The sequence below is a fragment of the Protopterus annectens genome, chromosome 5.part0 (assembly GCF_019279795.1).
Source record: "Protopterus annectens isolate FY-2018-M chromosome 5.part0, PAN1.0, whole genome shotgun sequence".
Lineage (NCBI taxonomy): Eukaryota > Metazoa > Chordata > Ceratodontiformes > Protopteridae > Protopterus > Protopterus annectens.
Window position 1 is genome coordinate 45825950 of NC_056735.1, and position 19811 is coordinate 45845760.

Below are 19811 nucleotides of genomic sequence, written 5' to 3' on the forward strand. Positions count from 1 at the left end.
AGGTAATTTTGAGTGAGGCTGATAAAGGTCACCAGGGTTCTACCTCATACTATATTCTATGGACTGTACAATTCTGAAGCCCCAGAATCTCAAACAGCTGACTAACAGATTGCAAATACAAAACTGTCCGAATTAAACAGTGCACTAAAAAAAAAAACAAATGCCTGTCACTTTTTTTTTAAAAGTAAATTTCTCTGACTGCAGCCAACCACCATCTGCACAGTGAGAAGTTAATTCAAAAACATCTCCACCATCTGGAATAATCAACCTAATCAAAAAATGTTTCTCTTCCACTATCTCAGAGAATAACCAACCTCATCCCAAAATATTTCTCTTCCACTGTCCCTCCCAGATATAGTTAAGTGCCAGAGCAGTAACTAGGGCATGCAGAAGGGGATGGAAGCCCCAAACTCAAGTCATTAGGGGCTCAATCAGCAAGTGCAGGCATTCAATTAAGAAGCCATAGGTGATATCAGATACCACACACCCGCACTTCTATTTAGTAGCTCATCATGTTAGTAACTACAGCAAGCAGCTTGTTATGGTTCCAGTTCAGAAGCCTCCAATTTCTGTTTAGGGGAGGTGGTCTAGAGAACTGCTGTACCTCATAGGTTCCATAGGTGTTTACTAGGCTAACGACCACAAAGGCCTTTTTATGCCTAGCCATGCATCCCAAAACTGTAACAAGTTCTGATACCCTTGATAAGTGCAAGCATGTGCCTAGGAGATTAACCATTTACAGGTTATCTCTACCCAACAGAGACATAGGTGCCAGGGATGAATTTCCGGTTTCCCATCCAACTGTCCAAGCTGCATTTGAATTGGGTTAGGGAGGAACTCTGCTTCACATGGATGAGGAGCCTGTTTTACAGATAGGGTAGTCTCTGGGATACATACTTATCTCTCCAGCATGTCCTACTTAAATCTCTAGAAAGGGTAATTCTGGTGCGGTTTGTTTGTGGATATGCAGGAGGTCCATCAGAGTGGGGGTCTGACAATGCCCTGTATGACAGGCATAGATCTCCCCTCAAAAGCCTGTAGGAGACATAACATATGGATAGGGCCTTGAGGCAGTCTGCGCAGGATATGCTGCTTACACCCTGTATTCTTTCTGTGGACATTCCCATTGTTGGATATGTCTGGTTAGGTACATACCAAAGGGGGGCATTGTACTCAATGATAGGTCTGATGAATGCCAAATACAGTAGAACAATGACTTCCTTGGACTTAGATGCCATACCTTTGTTTATACGCTGGGCAACATAGAATGATTTCCTCACCACTGTAGACACGTGATGATCAAAGGCTAGATTACGATCTGTGTGTGTTCTTAAGTCCCTGATTACTGGGTCAACTCTAAGGGGTGTGTTGTCAATATGATGGCTACTAAGGATGGATGACTTCCCAAAGGATACTATTATGCATTTCTTGGCATTTAGTTTTAGTCCATGGCTCTGACACCAGTTGTTTGTCTGTCAGCCCCTCCTGGAGAACATTTGTGTCAGTGAGATTGAATGACCGCTCATAATTTGCAATCATCTGCAAATTTAGTCAGCCAGAGACTCCAAAAAGGAGCGGTCCAAGGACTGATCCCTGAGGGACTCCACTTGTGACTGGCCTCTTTGTAGAGGTAGACTCCCCAATTTTAACTCCCTGGGTCCTGTCTGTGAGCTAGCTATGGTTCTGTTCAGTGCTCACCAACCCTTCAGTACCTTCCAGTTTCTCCATTCCCATTTTTTCCTGCCACAGATCATGAAGGCCACACTTTCTTCTTAATTAAATCTCTCAGTGTTTCAGTAAGAATGTGTCAACCCACATGTTATATAGGAGGCCACGTTCTTTTCGTGACTTTCATTGTTGGTCACTACCCACAGCTTAACATGTTTAGAATGTCTTGCTGAGATCAGTGACGTGCTACACAGCACACACTAGCTAAAATGAAACTCTACCACAAAGCAAGCGGAAAAAAACTCCAGGTGAACAGCAGAGGTATTAGTTATGCTGCAACAAAACAAACCGTTAAGTTTTGTCATTTCTCTCCCATAGGTTCATAGGTTGATACTAGGCTATCTGCCCTAGGGCATTTATAAGCCTAGCCCGAGTGTGTTTGGCTTTCGCCACCCTTTTAGATTAGTTGACTGTGCCTCTGTATAGTAGGTCACAGAAGGTAGCCCTTTTAAGGTTAGTTTACTGTACCTCTGTCAAGCAGGGACACAGAAGAGATCCCAGGGTTAAACTTAAGATCTCCCATCCATTCGTCAAGATGTCTCTTGAAGAGGGTCAGTGAGGGGCTCTGCCTAACATGGATTGGGATTTTGTTCCAGAGTGAGGGGAGTCTCTGGGATATGAATCTGTCCCTCCAGCATGTCCTATTTATTTCTGTGCTGAGGTTCAAGTCCCTGGGGCGTGTAGCTCTAAGGGATTTGGATTTCCTGAGGTGAAGCATGTCCATTAATTCTGGGTTGGACATGGCCTTATACGTCAGACACATATCGCCACTGAGTAGGCGGTATGCAACTGAGTAGAGCTGGAATTTCTTTAGCCAAACTGCATAGGGCATCTGTTTGAACCTCTTGATCCTCTTGGTGAGATACTTTTAGGGTCTTTCCAGTTGCTGCAGGTGTCGGGTAAGGTACATCCCAAATGGGGCATTGTATTCAATTATGGGCTTAATAAGTGATGAGTAGAGGGGCACAATGACCTCTCTTGATCTAGATGTGAACCCTTTCGTGATAAGGTGGGCTATATAGAAAGTCTTTCTAACCACTTTGGCAACGTGATTGTCAAAGGAGAGATTGCTGTCTACTTGGGTCCCCAAGTCCCTAATTACTTCTTCCGTACTTAATGGATTACCACCTATGTGGTAATTTGTGGGCACTTTGTTTTTCCCAAAGGGGATGACTATGCACGTTTTGGCATTTAGCTTTAGGCCATGGCTCTGGCACCAGTTATCAGTCTCTGTGAGACCCTTTTGGAGGATGCTTGTGTCAGCCGGAGAGTCGATTACGGCACCCAGTTTGCAGTCATCTGCAAACTTGGTCAGCCATAGTCCACCCGTGTTAGCGTGTACCTCGGAGAAATATATACCGAACAAGAGAGGTCCCAGGACTGAGCCTTGTGGGACACCACTTGTAACTGGTTTTGAGTCTGACATGGCAACTGCTATTCTGACCATGTGGGGTCTATCTATCCCTGAGCCAGTTTGCAACCCATCTTGTGACATAGGGGTTGATATTTAAGCTGGTGAGCTTATTTATGATGCCCGAGTGGGGTATTGTGTTGAAGGCTTTTGCGAGGTCCAGGTAGGCTGTGTGGACTTCCTTCCCTTCATCTATGGCTTTGGTAACTGTTTCAAAGAAGTCGACCAGGTTCAAGAGGCAAGATCTGCCCTTAACAAAGCCGAATTGGATAGGATCCAGTGTCTGGAGGTTCCCAATGTCTTTGTTTATGATTTCCATGATGATACGCTCCATAGCTTTGCAGACCAGGCTAATTAGGCTTATAGGGCGATAGATTCCGGGGTCTGTTGTGGCACCACCTTTGTGGAGTGGGACCACTGTTGCTGTACGCCATTCCTTGGGTACATATATCCTGTAGGAAGGCTGAGATTGAACAGTGACTTTACATGAGGGTTTAGTTCTTGGAGCTCGTGTAAGATGCAGCCCGGGACACCGTCTGGTCCCATTGATGCTGTGTTTTTTGCTTTGGAGAGGGCAGCTTTCACCTGTGCATCTGTGATCTCAGGAAGGATGCACTCTGTTGGGATAGACATTTGCTCTTTTGGAGGGGAACAACTGTTGTAGTCTCCCGTGTGTAGAAAAAACATGAATACTAAAAACCTGCTTGAATCTGCCGTTTCAGGACAAGAAGTGTCAAGACTCAGTCACAGATCAAATCAAGACAGTGTAGGAGTTGCAACAACCTGTGGTTTAGGTGCATTGTGCAGAAACAGATGCAACATGAAAAGCCTATTAGCAGTGTAGACTTACAGCACAAATCAGAACTGTTAACTAAAATACTGATACTGCTACCTTAGGCCATCTAAAAAGCAAATTTCTTACAGCACTATCAGTAAATTAAAAACAAATCACCCAATGCAATGATTATCGCCATCACATTCTGCAGTTGTAAAATGAAACTTGCGTACCTTATTAAGTATACACAAAACTAACATATCAATATGGAACAATCTCTGTACTCTAAATATCAGGTGTACAAATCAGGCTTACACACAGAGAGAAACACACATACACCTTTGCATATGTATATAAACCCACTTTTATGCAGTAGCAGAGAAATGGTAGGGGGTAGCACTAAGTATTAGGGGATGAGACTGAAGTGCATTTCCTTCATCATTTTTCCAAACCCAGATAAATATTAAAAATACTACTTTTACAGTGGGATTTAACTTCCACACCTTGCCAATGTGGGTACAATAGAAATACCACCCTGTCCGCATGCATGCAAAACACACACACACACATATTATGTGGAGGTCTGAGATGTGGTAGATACAATGGCATTAAAGGTTTAAGGGAAACTATTTCATGATGAGCAATGAAGCCGCAAATTAATTACAGCACGTGTCTTTAAAAAATATATGCATATATACACACACACACACATATATATATATATATATATATATATATATATATATATATATATATCTATGTATGTCAACTATGCTGAGATGCGTGCACTGAAAACTGAGTACAACGAAGCAACGAACCACCGACACTTTAAACAGGGAAACTAACTACTTGGCCACCAAGACAGAACAGGGAGGGTGGCCTAATGGTTAAGGTGTTTGCCTTACAAACACAAGGTGCAGGGTTTGAGTCTCACAAGGGACAATTGGCTGGGCTTAAAATGGCTCGCAAGGGCAGTTAGCTTAGTACTAACCTATGAACCTATGAAAACAAAAAGAAAGCCAATATAACCCATGCAAATGGGCCCCCCTAACCAAATACACAAACTCTGAGATCGCACTTTACTGGGGAAGATGGCAAAGTTCACCCTGGTGTGCAGCTGACTTCCTGCTATTTAGTGATGACCTAGCAAAATTTGAAGGCTCCATAAAACCTTAAAACACTGTTGCCTATGCAGAACTTTTCACAAAAACCCTACACAAGCATGTTAATTGCTGCGTACAGGCAGCTATACCCACCAGGAAGAAGTACAGAACTAACAAAAAAAAAGCCACCCTGGTGGAATCACATCAATAAGCTGTGCAACAGAAGGAAGAAAATCATGGCAAAAATCAGGAGGTGCAGCACCCAGCAGGATTAAAGCCCTCTCATCAAAATAAACAAATGACTCAGAGGGCAAATAAAGTCTACCAAAGCCAAATTTGAAGAAAATATGGCCTCCTAGGCCAAGGACAACTACAAGGCATTCTTTAAATATGTCCACAGCCTCAAAGGCAATACACAATTGTATGCAGAGCTCATTGTAAAAGGAGCCACCTTTACTGAGCCAGAAGATATAGCAAATCAGCCAACAAATTCAACTTTACCCCTCTCTTCCCCTCAACCTTCCCTCAGGAAATACAATCAAATATAACTCCCCCTACTATCACTAGGGAACAGGTCCTTAATGCTCTAAGACAAGAACACTGCATCAGTGGGCCCCCGGCAATATCTCAGGATACCTTCTAAATAGCATGAAATATGACCTATCAGGACCTCTGGAATTGCTATATAACTGTAGCCTCCAAACAGGCGTCGTGCCTCATGAATGAAGAAAAGCAACAATTGCCCCTCTGCACAGAGGTGGGCCATCTACAGACCCTGAAAACCAGAGACCTAACAGTCTCCCCAGTCTTATAGGTAAAGCCATGTAAAGAATTATGGAAATGACCAATAATCATACAGTAGACACTGGACCCAACTCAGTCTGGTTTCATCAACGGCAGGTCATGCCTACTCAACCTGGTGGACTTCTTTGAGAAGGTCACCAAAGCAATGGATGAGGGCAAAATGGTTCACACTGCCTACCTTGACCTGGCCAGGCCATTTGACACAATATAACACTAGGGCATTGTTGACAAACTTAAAAGGTTAGGTACAAACCCTTATGTCACCCAGTGGATATCCAACTGGCTTCACAGACAGGACCCAGGAAGTTAAAATTAGAGAGTCCACCTCTACAAAGAGGCCAGTCACAAGTGGAGTCCCTCAGGGATCAGTCCTTGGACCACTCCTTTTTGACATTTACTTCTCTGAAGTCAAGGCCAATGTCAATGGTCTCTGGTTGCCTAAACTTGCAGATGATTGCAAATTAGGAGCTATCACTGAATCTCACACTGACACAAATGTTCTCCAGGAAGGACTGATACAGACAAACAACTGGTGTCAGAGACATGGACTAAAACTAAATGCCAAGAAATGCATAACAGCATCCTTTGGCTTGACAACATACCCCTTAGAGTTGACCCAGTAGTCAGAGACTTGGAGACACACAGACAGTCATCTAGCCCTTGACCATCATGTGTCTACAGTAGTGAGGAAATCATTCTATTTTGCGCAACTTATAAACAAAGGTATGAGATCTAGGTCCAAGGAAGTCATTGTTCCACTGTATTCAGTATTCATCAGACATATCATTGAGTACAATGCCCTCTTTGGTATGTACCTAACCAAGCATGTCCAACAAATGGAATATCCATAAAGGTTCCTCACTAAAAGAATAGAAGGCACAAGTAAAATGTCCTGTGCAGACCGCCTCGAGGCCCTATCCCTATATTCTGTCTCCTACAGGTTGTTGAGGGAGAATCAATGCCTGGCATACAGGGCATTGTCAGACCCCACTCTGACAGACCTGCACATCAACAAAACAAACAGCACCAGAACTACCCATTCGAAACACTTAAACCTTGCCTGTCACATAAACAGGACCTGCTGGAGAAACAGACATGTATCCCAGAGACTACCCAGTCTCTGGAACAGACTCCCAATCCATGTGAAAACAGCACTGAAATCCACAGTCAAAGAAAATCTGTCTGGCCAAGGCAGATAAAGTTTACCTTTGGGCAGTTTTCAAAACATTTCTAGGACAATGCATACATGCATGCATTCTTTGATTCACCTTCCTGATTGTATTAAATTATATTCCTTGTGTAAATACAGCATCACTTGTTTAGTGTGTTTTAAATTTGTATTTTTGAACATTTTTTTTTAGTAAGAAATGAAACAAAACGTACGACTCAATGACAAAACTGCCAATTTCAGAACATTTCAACCATAAAAGGCCACTCAAACTTCCATCATTACATTCACCAACACCAGTCAATATACACAATCTCTGCAGAAGTAAAAGTTATCCAAATAACTTCACATTAAACAGATTTGTAACTAATGAATAGGTTTGCTGCTAGTAAACAACATTATATTTCAACGTTTAATCTACAAATTTAGTGCCTAATGCCCTTTCAAGAACAAATTGTCTATGTTAGAGTGAAAAAATCGACACACTAGTAAAATTGCAATAGGGAACTGATGGCAAACCAACAACAAGTACGTAGTAGGCATCTCATCCAAAGGAGGACACATTCAGGACTGCGGCACTTCAGCTCCCAATGGATGGGCAGCCAAACTCACTGTCCGAACTGCATGGCTTGCTGAAATGCGACAGTTGCTTGGTTAGGGGAGAGAAGTACACAGACAGACAGACACAGACAGACACCAGCTTTCATCATTTCAATGAAGAGCACACAACTCTAGCACTGTAAGCATGCAAGCTCCTTTTGGTGGACAACTGCCCACCCACCTATAGGGGGTCACCAATGCATTGGGCCTACCTGCTTCTCCCCCCAAACAGATAAGCCAGCATCAGCTGCTCAAGCCCATCCTGCCCTGCCTGACTCCTCTCTGGTGTCCCAAATGTTAAACTAATGAGGCCAAAGTTTCACCCCTAGTCATATGGTCAGGCTCAGTGTTTATTTTTCTGTGTATTTAACATATAGATTTGTTTTTTTTTTCTTTTTTTTTTTTTGTGAATGAAGTGGAATTATTGTGAGTTGTTAAGGTGTTTACTTGGCTATGTTACTGTGATTTGTTGAAGTGTTAAAGAGATTTTAATCATGCACACACAAGTAGTGGTAAATGTTGGCATGGCAAGACATATACCTACACCCTGGCTTATAAAGCTATACATCACACTGCTTTACCAATACAAATCAGAACAATGTAATGAATGAATGACTGAAGTAATAAAAGAAGGAGTGAAGTAAAGCACATACATCTACCAAATGTTACTGCTCACGCATGCATGTACATTTTACTTGATACCTTTACTCCCAGCCTACCTAAGCTGTATCTACCTTGTACTTACCAGTCCAATCTTGCCACTCTGCCATGATCACTAGGAACTAATAGGAAATGATAGTTGGGGATCATGCCATCACTGTTGCAGAATCAGGGGGTGCTCCTAAAAATACTGCAGTATCACAAAGAGCTTGGAATGCTGGACCGTTTATAGCAGAGTACATCTGCACAAGCACCACTGTTCAGGTACAGTGTATAACTCCTCTCAGCAGGCAAAACAAGAGACCTCAGCTTTAGCCCTGTCCTGATGTTCTGCCACATAAGCCGTCATTTGTGGTAGTAGTGAACTGCACCTGCCCCCATCAAGATGGGGTATCAAGTTTCAGCTGATCACTGCCACCCTCCATCTGACTCATCCAGTACTGGAGTCTATTAGTCAAACCTGGACGCTGGCACTGCCATCAGGCCTTCGTCCATCTGCGCTACAAAACTGGCATGGCTGTCAAGAGTTTTATCCATCCGTGCCACAAGGATGAAGGCCTGATGGCTGTGCCAGCTATCTGTGCCACAAAGCTGGCACTGCCATCAAGCCTTCATCCATCTATGCCACAAAGGTGGCATGGCCATCAGGATGCTATCTGTGCCACAAAGCTGGCATGGCCATCAGGCCTTCATCCATCTGTGCCACAAAGCTGGCACAGCCATCAGGCCTTCATCCATCTGTGCCACAAAGCTGGCACAGCCATCAGGCTGCTATCTGTGCCACAAAGCTGGCACAGCCATCAGACCTTCATCCATCTGTGCCACAAAGCTGGCACAGCCATCAGGCCTTCATCCATCTGTGCCACAAAGCTGGCACAGCCATCAAGCCTTCATCCATTCACACGACAAAGCTGACACAGCCATCAGGCCTTCATCCATTCATGCCACAAAGCTGGCACAGCCATCACGCCTTCATCCATGCCACAAATTGCCATCAGGGCTTCATCTATCTGTGCCAGAAAGCTGCCACTGCAGCCAGAGCTTAATCATCTGTGATATAAAGCTGAGCTGATTAAGCACATTTTTTGCTGGGGAGACTGGCCATTACATTTCTTCTAATTTTGCCACACTGCGTTTGGACAGAGATCATATGTTCTTTGAATACACAATACTCAAATCACTGTCATAAGCTCAATACAAAATGAAATGTATACCTCTATTAAACATTCCTTGCCACTTTTTTGTTATTCTCTAAACAGCATACAGCTGTGTTTCCTGAGCACGTACAGACGCCCCCAATGCATGCGCCATAAGCAGCATGTGTTTTAATATGCCATGATACAAGGATCTTTGTCCTTCTTCCGCTCTTCCATAAAAATATTCCAAAAGAGTAAAAGCTTCTATTACATTTGTAGCTCTTCAAAATCAAGAATAAATGGATATTTTCATTTACTTAGTCAAGTCTTGTGGAAAACAAGGCATTACAGACAAGGCATTTGCCTATATGCAGACAAACATTTCCAGAGCTTTCCTTTTTTAATATTACTCAGAAAACAATAATGTATGCCTTCTGAATTACTATTTTAAAATGCTGTATTAAACAAACATTACAGCAGAAGTCTGAATAATACAGATACAGCTTTCGTTGCTAGGAGAATGACAGCTTGACATCACTAAGTATTATATTTACTATTCATCTTCCAGAGAAATGGAAACGACAAACACAAAAGGAAAGCAATGACCTCCGGGTATTTTTTTTTTTTTTTAGTAACTTGGGGACAATCTAGACTAAAGAGATCGAACATATAATACAAACCTCTATCCTGGCCTCAGAATAGAACCCTAAAATCATTTAGTCCAAATGCAGCTAATCCATCACTAAAATACCAGTAATGTGACAATGTGCAAAGCAAAACCTGTTAAAAATAAAGAAGCTTCTTTCTGTCTACAGAAAAATATTACGTAACTTTAAATGCCCATATCTCATTTGCAAGCTCTGGTGCAGGTTTCAAGGGAATAGACAATAAACAAATGCTACAAAGGAATTCTGGTGATAAGTCAGTGAGGCATAAAAGGGGGGAAGTGATGGGACGGACAAAAATGACAGCATCTATCAGGACTGTTTGCATTCCCATTTTAATCCTGTTGTTGCTTGCTACAAAAAAGTTCCCTCTCACCTATTGTCATATCTCTTACTTCACACAACATGAGATATTGAAAACAAACAGGTAAAGAAACTATAAAAAAAATCTTAACATGAGGAGATAAAAAATCAATGACAACGTCAGCTGCTATAGGAAACAACTCCCAAGAGAGCCTTGTTACTTTACAGTAATACAGGCCACCTGTGGCCAGGACCCGTAATATCAACCAAAAAAGACAGCCAGAACCAAAGTACTCTAATGTGAACAACATTAATCCACAGTTAAGCACTTTCATCTTATCCAGACTTCTTCAGACCTGTGGAGAACCAAACTAAAAAGCAAGATAAAATAGTGTGTGAACTTCCCCCACCCCCACCAGTATCATCCAATAAAAGACAAACTTCAATTAATATCGCAAAGAAATGCAACTCAAGCTTAAACAGCAGCAGCTCTCCTCCTTAATTCACTAATAACAGAAACACTGTCGTTAAGTCCTGGAAAATTTGAAGCACCAAGTTTCAGTTGCCAACACATTTCTCTATGCAGAGGCCTTTTTTTTCCAGTCACCATAGTAAATATATCTCTGCACTTGTTCGAATACAAAAAAAGGTAAATTTAGTAAACCCCTCACAGGTCAAGGAGTGTCTTGCAAGTGCACTTCTACAATCACCTTTCTGAATACTATACAAGTGCTGATAAATACACTTAGAAAAGGCATTTTTGGTTTTGCCTTTATAGAAGGCTGAATGTGCCTCACAGGAAGCCATGTATATAACTCTAGATGACTTGCAGGTACAAACTTTAGTAACATCAGTTTGTCCCAATATTCCCCTTAAGAAACCAGTCAGTGTAGTTGGTGTTAATATAAAGGACAAAAGTGACATGGCCCACACCTTTAAGTAACTGACACTCCTTTGGTCTTACTACCAGACTTTTCAAGTAACATTTTCATTTTAGATTTGTTTCTGTAAGTGAAACTAACACTTTTGTCAAACAGTGCCTTAGTAACAGCATCACATTCAAAACTACACCAGTTTCTTCGAATAATTTTCTCTATTTTGTTTAATATCAAGTGTGTATTGTATGACCATGTTAGTCTGTAGGTTGAAGGAGTGGTGTTTTTACACTCTCTAATACCCTTAATTCCATGCAAAATAATTGGTGCAAATTTAGTTTGTCTACCAAGCCAAACCTCCTGACTTACTTGCTCCAGGGGGTCACTGGGGGGGAGGAGGGGGGTAACCAAGGGCGCCCGCAGGCAGGTGCAAGGGGGTGCACTTGCACCCCCCTGGAACGGGCGGGAGATTAATTTTCTTTTAATAACAAAAAAAAAAAATTAAGGGAGTTCTTCTTTAAGAACGGTCCCTTAGCTTGCTGGTCCCCATAGACGCCGGAACCATAGAGTGAGGGGAAGGGAATGCTCCCTCCACTTTTACAGCTGAAAGACCTAATAGGCGGACCCATCTGTGCATTGCACGCTAACGTTAAATTTAAACACAAAGTGTGCGGAAATGGATTCCACATCAAGCCTGCTGCAGTAAGAAGAGATTTTCCCCCGAAGGCTCCATTTATGTGCTGGAAGGTGAGAGGTCCGTTTTATTTTTCAGCTGCTGAGAGGTCGGTTTTACTTTTAAAGTACTGAGAGGTCCGTTTTACTTTTAATCTGCTGAGAGGTCCATTTTACTTAAACTGCTGAGAGGTCTGTTTTACTTTTGACATGACGCGATTAGGATTATTTAACAGTTTCCTCTTAATTGACGAGTAAAGTAATATAGTTTGACTAAAGAATACTTTTAGTATGTTTGCGCATACATGAAGGGATTTGTGCGGTTATATCAATATTTTTGGGAAAGCTAAAGTTTTTATTTTGTCCGGCCAAGCATGGAGGCGTGTAATCTGTAGCAGTGCGCACTTGTATGCCTTATTCTCTCCGTACTAGTGAGTTATTTGTAATATTTTCATAGTTGACCACAGACAGAGTCTGAGAATAACAACTTAGTTTGTAAGCTTAAAAACAAGTGTAGATCTTGACCTGCGTATGCTACATGTAGTGGAGAGAATGTTTGGTATAGGAAGGGTGTCCTGTGAAAAAGGTAGTAGAAGTTGCTTTTTACTGGCCTTTCTGCTTACTAATAAGATCATACTTCTAAAGTGTACCTCATTATAAGGAACATTCATTTGGAGTCTTAACTCCATGTACCTCACTGTTCTACATTCTATTTGAAAGGGATTGTTGCAGATTCGTTGCCAAGAATTAACTGATATCTATAGTAAATGCTGAATCATTCAAAATAACATTTGCGTATAAAGGTACATTTTAATCATTTTGTGACTTTTTTATTTAAGTTGCTAGTACTCTTAAGTGTTCCACATTAGAAGGAATGTTTCCACATTTTGGAGATAAAAGGTTGGAGCTATGCTTATTAACTGGCTCTACCGAGTAAGGGAGAAAAGACTGTAATGACAGTGGTTATTGTAATGTGATTTTGGGAGGGAGCATGTATTGTCTTTTAGTGAAACAGGTGAGACAGTAAGGTTCCCATAGTTCAGCATCCTGTATTTCTCCACTCCAGAGTTTTGACACACCCTCATTTTGTCTCCTTTTGTCTGCTGAGGGTAGTTGTCTGAAACCAATTCCTTACCATTTTCCATAGTCTCCAATGTTTTTCCAAACTGGCTGACATGTTGTTTTCTTTTGTCTCAAAGTATTTTCTGTGTTCATGCTGTGTGTTGCTGTCTGTCTGAGGCAGCACTGGGGTATTGTTTAATAGGTTGTTATAGTGAAAACCAGTGCTTGCTGGTATAGAACTGGTAGAGCTAGACTTTGAAGTACTTGGTATTATGTTGCTGCTGTGCTCTTAATTAGCAAGTTTTTTTTGCTAGTTCATTAAACACTAGTGGTGTCTAGCTGTTCGGTAGCTTGTAAAATCAGTTGTTAATAAGTTTGTATGGCATAACACTCTGGTGATGTAAAGCTCCACAGGAACTTTTTTTCTTGGCTGTTTTTTTACAAACTTCATTCACTTTATTTGTGCTGTGTTATTAATTTAAAGATGGATAGTACCTGGTTATAAGTTTTTTTGAGTATATTTGAGACAAGAATATAATCTTACAGAAGTGCACCAGATCTAAATAGTTTTGGACTCGCTATTAACAAGGGTACAAATCAGCACCAGTATGATAGGTCCTTAGGGAACTACAAGGCTAGCTGCCCTTGTGGGCCATTTTAAACCTCTCAAGTTTCCTTTTCGGTGCTTGAATTAACTTATCAGTTTTGGTGTTTGGCCTTCTCAGTCCCATGGTTGAGTAATATATTACTTATAGTGAATAACTGGTTTCATACCATAGATAATTTGAGGGAACCATGCACGGATAAAACATTTGAGTTGCATCTGTGTCCATTAGTATAGGAGACAGTCCTGGAGTAAATTGTTTCCCTTCTATAGAACTAACAAGGGATTCTAATTTTTATTTGGATGTCATAATATACCTCTCGACCTCTTGGCACAAAAAAACTGACAGCCAAAAATGTGATGCAAAGCCCCCCAAATTAGGACAGATTTTAAAAATTGCTGTCATAAACTTAAAAAGTTGCTAGAATAAAAGGTGTTGGCATACATTTTTAGAAAAAAAATGAAGTCTGAAACTCAAGTGTCTGTCATTTAGTGAATTCAGTTCTCACTAACTTGCCACGAAAGTCCACAAAATCCCAAATTTTATGAGGACTAGATGAAAAATGAGGCAAAATCTGGACATTCTGCAAAAATGTGGACAGTTGAGAGGCAAGACTAATGTTTAGCTTGCATAATGAGGTTAAGGAAAACCATTTGCAGAGTAACCATACATGGCATGGTGGAAGGACAGATGTGCAGAGCAATGAACAGGAGATGGTGAAGCTAAGGTGCGTGTTTTTTTTTAAAAATTGCATTACGGACTAATCAGATTGGCTTTAAATACTATGACTTGATTTTGCAGTGAACGGGTATGTGTGACTTTAGAAAATAGGCTATGCAGTTTCTTAATGGATGCAGGTGCTGGTGGGTTGGAGTTGATTCTGAATCCTGGGACAGTGACATTTGATGCTAAACAGTTATATTTCACAATTTCAGCAGTGGTGCACAGTTAGGAGAGTTTGTAGGCAAGATGCATATTTGGTCTGGAGACTTTTCAGAAGTTGATAAGCAGATCTGTGGTTGTCTAGTCCAGGACACACACTGCTCTTTTAAATTGGGCTACTTTCCCTATGTTGCGTCTCCAACAACATAAGCTTTCACCACTACATTTTCTCTGTAGATTTCTATTGAGTGTGAGAGAGATTGGAGCTGAATAGTTGGGCATTTCAGTGCTCTGGAAGTAAGGAGAAAACTGCCTTTTCAGACTGTGTGTATATTGACTGATATTGGTGGATTGTAATGGCAGACATTTGAGTGGCCTTTATGGCTGAAATGTTCTGAATTGGGCAGTTTGTCATTATTGGTTTGTTTTTTTTTCATTGCTTAGTGGAAAAATTTTCAAAACTATAAATTTAAAACACACTAACAAGTGGTGCTTTATTATACAAGGGATATAATTCAATTTATATATTATAATTAATACAATCAGTAAGGAAAATCAAAGAATGTTTGCATGGGTCTAAAAAATGTGTGCAAGGGCCTATGGTTTGAAAACAGTCCAAAGGTAAACTTAACCTGCCACTGGCCAGATGCATTTTCTTTGAATGTGGGTTTCAATGCTGTTTCATTGAATGTGAGTTTCAAAAGTAGAGAAGCTTTAATGCCAAGTCTGTTTTCATTGTAAGACTATTGCTTTGTTTAGGTTTAGTAAACATCTCAGTGTTTGGGCTATAATGTTTGAAATAAAAGTTGTAAATTAAATCCAACTGCCTGTAATCATTGTAGAACTAAAGCATAAAACAGTATGCACACAGATTTTAACAGTGTCTACAGTAAATGGGGAGAAATAGCCAAGTAATGGGACACTGGAATGGCTGTGTGGGCGGGGCTTGGGTGGGTGGACTTGGGTGGGGCTGTGTTGGCAGGGGGCGGGGTGAGCTATGTGGGTGGGGCTCTGGGTTTGCACCCCCCTGCAAAAAATCCTGCGGGCTCCCTTGGGGGTAACCCCCTCTCAGCAAACATCCTTGTAACTCTGTTGAACTCCAACAAACAAGTATTGCCCTCAGAGGTCAATCTTGACACCCGAATAAGTTGGCTCTTAACATGCCTCTATTTTGGTGCATGGGATGACAGCTAACTTAAAACAGAAAAGAATTACAATAGGTAGGTTGACTGTATACTGAGGTAGAAAACGTGCTGCCTGTTCCCTTGCGTAACTCGACATCTAAATATGCAATTTTCTGATAATCATGATGTTAAGTAAAAGACAGAAAATCAGTACTTGTTTGCATGGACTCATAAAATGCTACAAACTGGTTGAATGTACCTTCCCAAATAATCAAAAGACCGTCCAAAAATCAATAATATGCTTTGTAGTATTTGTACAGTGGGTGAAGATATAAAAAGTTAATTTCCCACCACAACATCACAGCACTGGCATATAAGGAGGCACAGGCTGCCCCCATAGCTGCACCTGTTTTGCTTGTGAAATTCCCCCTCAAGCAACAAAAAATTACAACCAAGAACAAGGTCCATAAGGTCTCAAAAAAAAGATTTTTCTGAGTCGGAAATCTGTCCATATTTACTGACAATCTTGTTGAACCACTGCAACCCCACCTCACGGGGAATAACCATAAACAAACTCTGCACATCACAGGTAACTGTCATACTTTCCTTAGTTGGTGTCACTTTTCTCAATTTGTCCGGCAAGTCCCATGAATTTTTAAGAATATGGGGGAAGCTCTAAAGTAAATGTTTTAACTTGTCCTCTTGCTGCAACAATAAGATGCAGGGGAGGGTTGTTAAGGTCTGAATGAATCTTAGGGATTCCAAAAATCCTAGGAATCACCAGAAGGTCTACTCTTAAGTAGTCATACAGACCCCTTGATATTTTTATCCACTGGTACTGGTCCTGGTCCTAGTTTTGGTCCGGGTTTTACTTAGGATCTTTAATATGTTCATTTTCTTTATGCATCTGAGCCAGACAGAAAATGAGCCTGGACTGCAGCTGCTTCCAATAGTAGGCCCTAGATACTGGAGAGGCCTGCTGGAAGAGATGGGAATTGAGCAATCAAAGTAATCTCTCTTGGGGGTGTGAGGGGAAGGGATGAAGAACACTGGCAACTGTGAAGGAAACAGGCTAATTCACGTTACAAAGACATGTGCCTGGAGCATTTCTCCCCAGGCCTCTACTGAAAACTGGCTTTGTTCGAAGTCGGACTTTCCCGGTAAACAAATGTTAAATACATAAATAATAAACAAAAATCCCAAACTGTAGGAACAAACCAAGAGTGGAGTTTCTGTAAGACTACGCTGTAGCTAGGTGGTGTATATGGTGGTCTCTGCTTATGCACTATACTCAGCAAATCACCAGGAGGAGTCAAGCTGGAAGGGGAGTAGCCAACCCAGAATGGTGGCCTTGCAGTAGCAGGACCTCAACCACACTTTCCACCAACCATAAAGATAAAGGATTCTAGCATGGCAGATTCCCCCAAACGGAAATACATTATGGAATGAGCTACCAAAAAAAAAAAAAAAAGACTTCTTCTGTCTAGTGAATACCTTCATTTACCACAGGAAACTGTGTCAAAGACATTTCCAGACCCTCACAGACTGAAAAAAAAAAAAAAAAAATGCCGGTTCTATTTAAATCACTTGTTTCTGCAACAATCTCATCTTGCAACTCTAACAACACAGTTATCTTGGGCTAAGGGTGGACTAGAACCTGCCTCAAGTCACATGGAGGCTGCCATTACCAGGGTCCTTAGTCACATTAATTTAAGCTGTAAACTGGCCACACAACTTAACATCTCTGAAGCTAGAAATGCACTGGATGTTAAATGTCTACCCCCCCCCCCCCCGGCAAGTGCCTTACCAGTGGCGACCCTGTATTCCCTGAAAAAATAAAGTTTATTGCAGACAACAAAGTCTGATCTGCCAGACCATTCAACTAACTGGTAATTAGCATTATGTACTGCTTAAGAAAATGAACTGGCTTCCAGTGAGCCACAGATCTATCCTTCAGGTAGCCTAAGTGATGATCTGACTCCTTTACTGTGACTACTGCCCCCATCTGCTTTCACTGTGACTACTGCCCCCATCTGCCAAAAGGTTTCATACCAGCAAAACACTACACATGCTTACACCATAAACACAGAGTGTGCGCTCTTACTTGAACAGCCTTCTGTCAGTTAAGAAAATAGAAGTTATGTACTTACCAAAACATTACATCTCCTTGGAAAATTCAGTCTTTTTTAAACTTTACAACTTCGGCATGCTCAGCTCATTGGATAAAACTTTACACAACCAGACATGACCTCTTCCCTCCTACCTATGACTCCCTATACCTCTCTCTCTTTCAGCATTTACAGCTTTTGGCTAAACTAATGGCACTAGAAAACGTCGTTGTCTTCTTCTTTCGGCTTGTCCCGGTTATGGGTCGCCACAGTGGATCACCTGTCCACTCACATTTGGCAGCGGAGTTCTACGGTGTCGAGTTGCCAGCCCGATGCCCAACCTTCCGCAGAAGACACACTCATGCACGCACTCATGCCTACGGCCAATTTTTTAGTGTGTCCAATCCACCTACAGCATGTCTTTGGAATGTGGGAGGAAACTGGAGCACCTTGAGGAAACCCACGGGACCACGGGGAGGACATGCAGACTCCGCACAGAAGGCACCCCAGTTGAGGATCGAACCAGAGAGCCTCTTGCTGTGAGGCGGCAACGCTACGGGTCTATATTATACGAACGAATGCTCATAATTCCAAACGCTCTAAAGAGCGAAAATGCCTGACCTTGATGTACATCTTATGGCATCGCAGTACAGTGAAGGCTGGAATATTTGCCCTTTCCTCACTGTAGTGCAATCTTGGGAGTTGGGACTATATATAGACACACACACACACACACACACATATATATATATATATATATATATATATATATTCAGCGGGGGGTGTGGGGAGCAATAACAAGTTCGAGGTCCGGCATTTTCGCTCTTTAGAGCGTTCAATATTACGAACATTCTTTAGTATAATACAGACCCAAAAAGTACAGACTCAAACCTTCTCCAACAGAGACGGGGGATAGAGTTAATGAAGACTGACCTCTCCAAGTCTATGGGACGTACATAATTTTCATATCTGCTAAGAATATTCTGTCTTCGTTAACCTCATCCTTCAGCACAGCTGCCATAATGAAACACACCCTTGGTCACTACAGCCCAAAGGAAGTTCTAGCTCTGGAAACAATGTCTGGCTGATAAGTTCTAACAAAGGTTTTCAAGCAGGAACAATCTGAAGTTGTACAAGTGTCATCTAAAGATGCTTTACTGAAAGAAAATCTGTCAAAGTCACAGCAGCTCCCATGAAGGAGCCTTAGAAAGGCCCAGTAACTTTTTCCTATACTTATGAAAGATGAAGGAATTGCACTTAAAAAAAAATCAATAAGCCAAACCAGTCGAAGACATTTTGCCCTATCTTCTTTGAAGCAAGGCAAACGGGGCTGATTGTTGTTCTTGAAGGTGTTTGGTCCTATCCCCTAGTACCTAAGCTACCTAGGGATATTCAGGAAATATAAGATATGGTCTCTATTTAAAATAATCTCTGCAGAACTCCACAAGTTCAGCTGACTCATTAAAGTCAACTTCTGCAGAAAGAGGAATGGTCCCAAAGAAACTCATTTATGGAAAAGTGCAGATAGAAAGATTAACATACAAGTTCTATACCTCACAGATCTTTCTAGCTGAAGTCACAGACAAAGGAACTTCAAATCCATACAAGTCATTTGTTCAGATGGAGGAAAAGTTAGTTTTTTCCAGAATGAAGTAAAAATCCCAGGGGGAACCAGCTGACTGACAGAAGGATACAAGAGTAACGTACCCTCTGATGGCAGCTAAGGAGGATGACGCCTGGTCAGAATCTAAGTTGGCCATGGTAGCTAAATGTACGTTGGTCAATGAATTGCTCAGGCCTGAATTAATAATTTTGGACAAATAATGGTGAACTACGGAAAAAGGTCTGAAAAGGGATCCAGGCTTCTACTTGCAACCTAGACTGAAAATGGTTTCCACTGGTTTCTGAATAGTTCTTGGGTACAGGGTTTTTGAGATGGAAGAATGTCAACCACGCCACTTAAAACCCCTTCATCCCTAGCTATTAGCTAGCTCATATCACTGTTCTAAGTATACAGCATCAGCTGAACATCACAGGCCCACCACAATGCAGGAAGCCAATGCAGGAAACATGGGGGTATGACCAACAAAGTCAACAGTGCTAGCTTATGTCAGAACAAGTGGGAGGAGC

At 41.6% G+C, this 19811-nt stretch overlaps 1 protein-coding gene across 4 annotated transcripts in view; it reads right to left on the bottom strand.

Annotated features, from left to right (window-relative positions):
• Nucleotides 1-19811, bottom strand: part of BCL9 (BCL9 transcription coactivator) — a 1690791-nt gene that overhangs the window by 672251 nt on the left and 998729 nt on the right. The window lies entirely within an intron of this gene.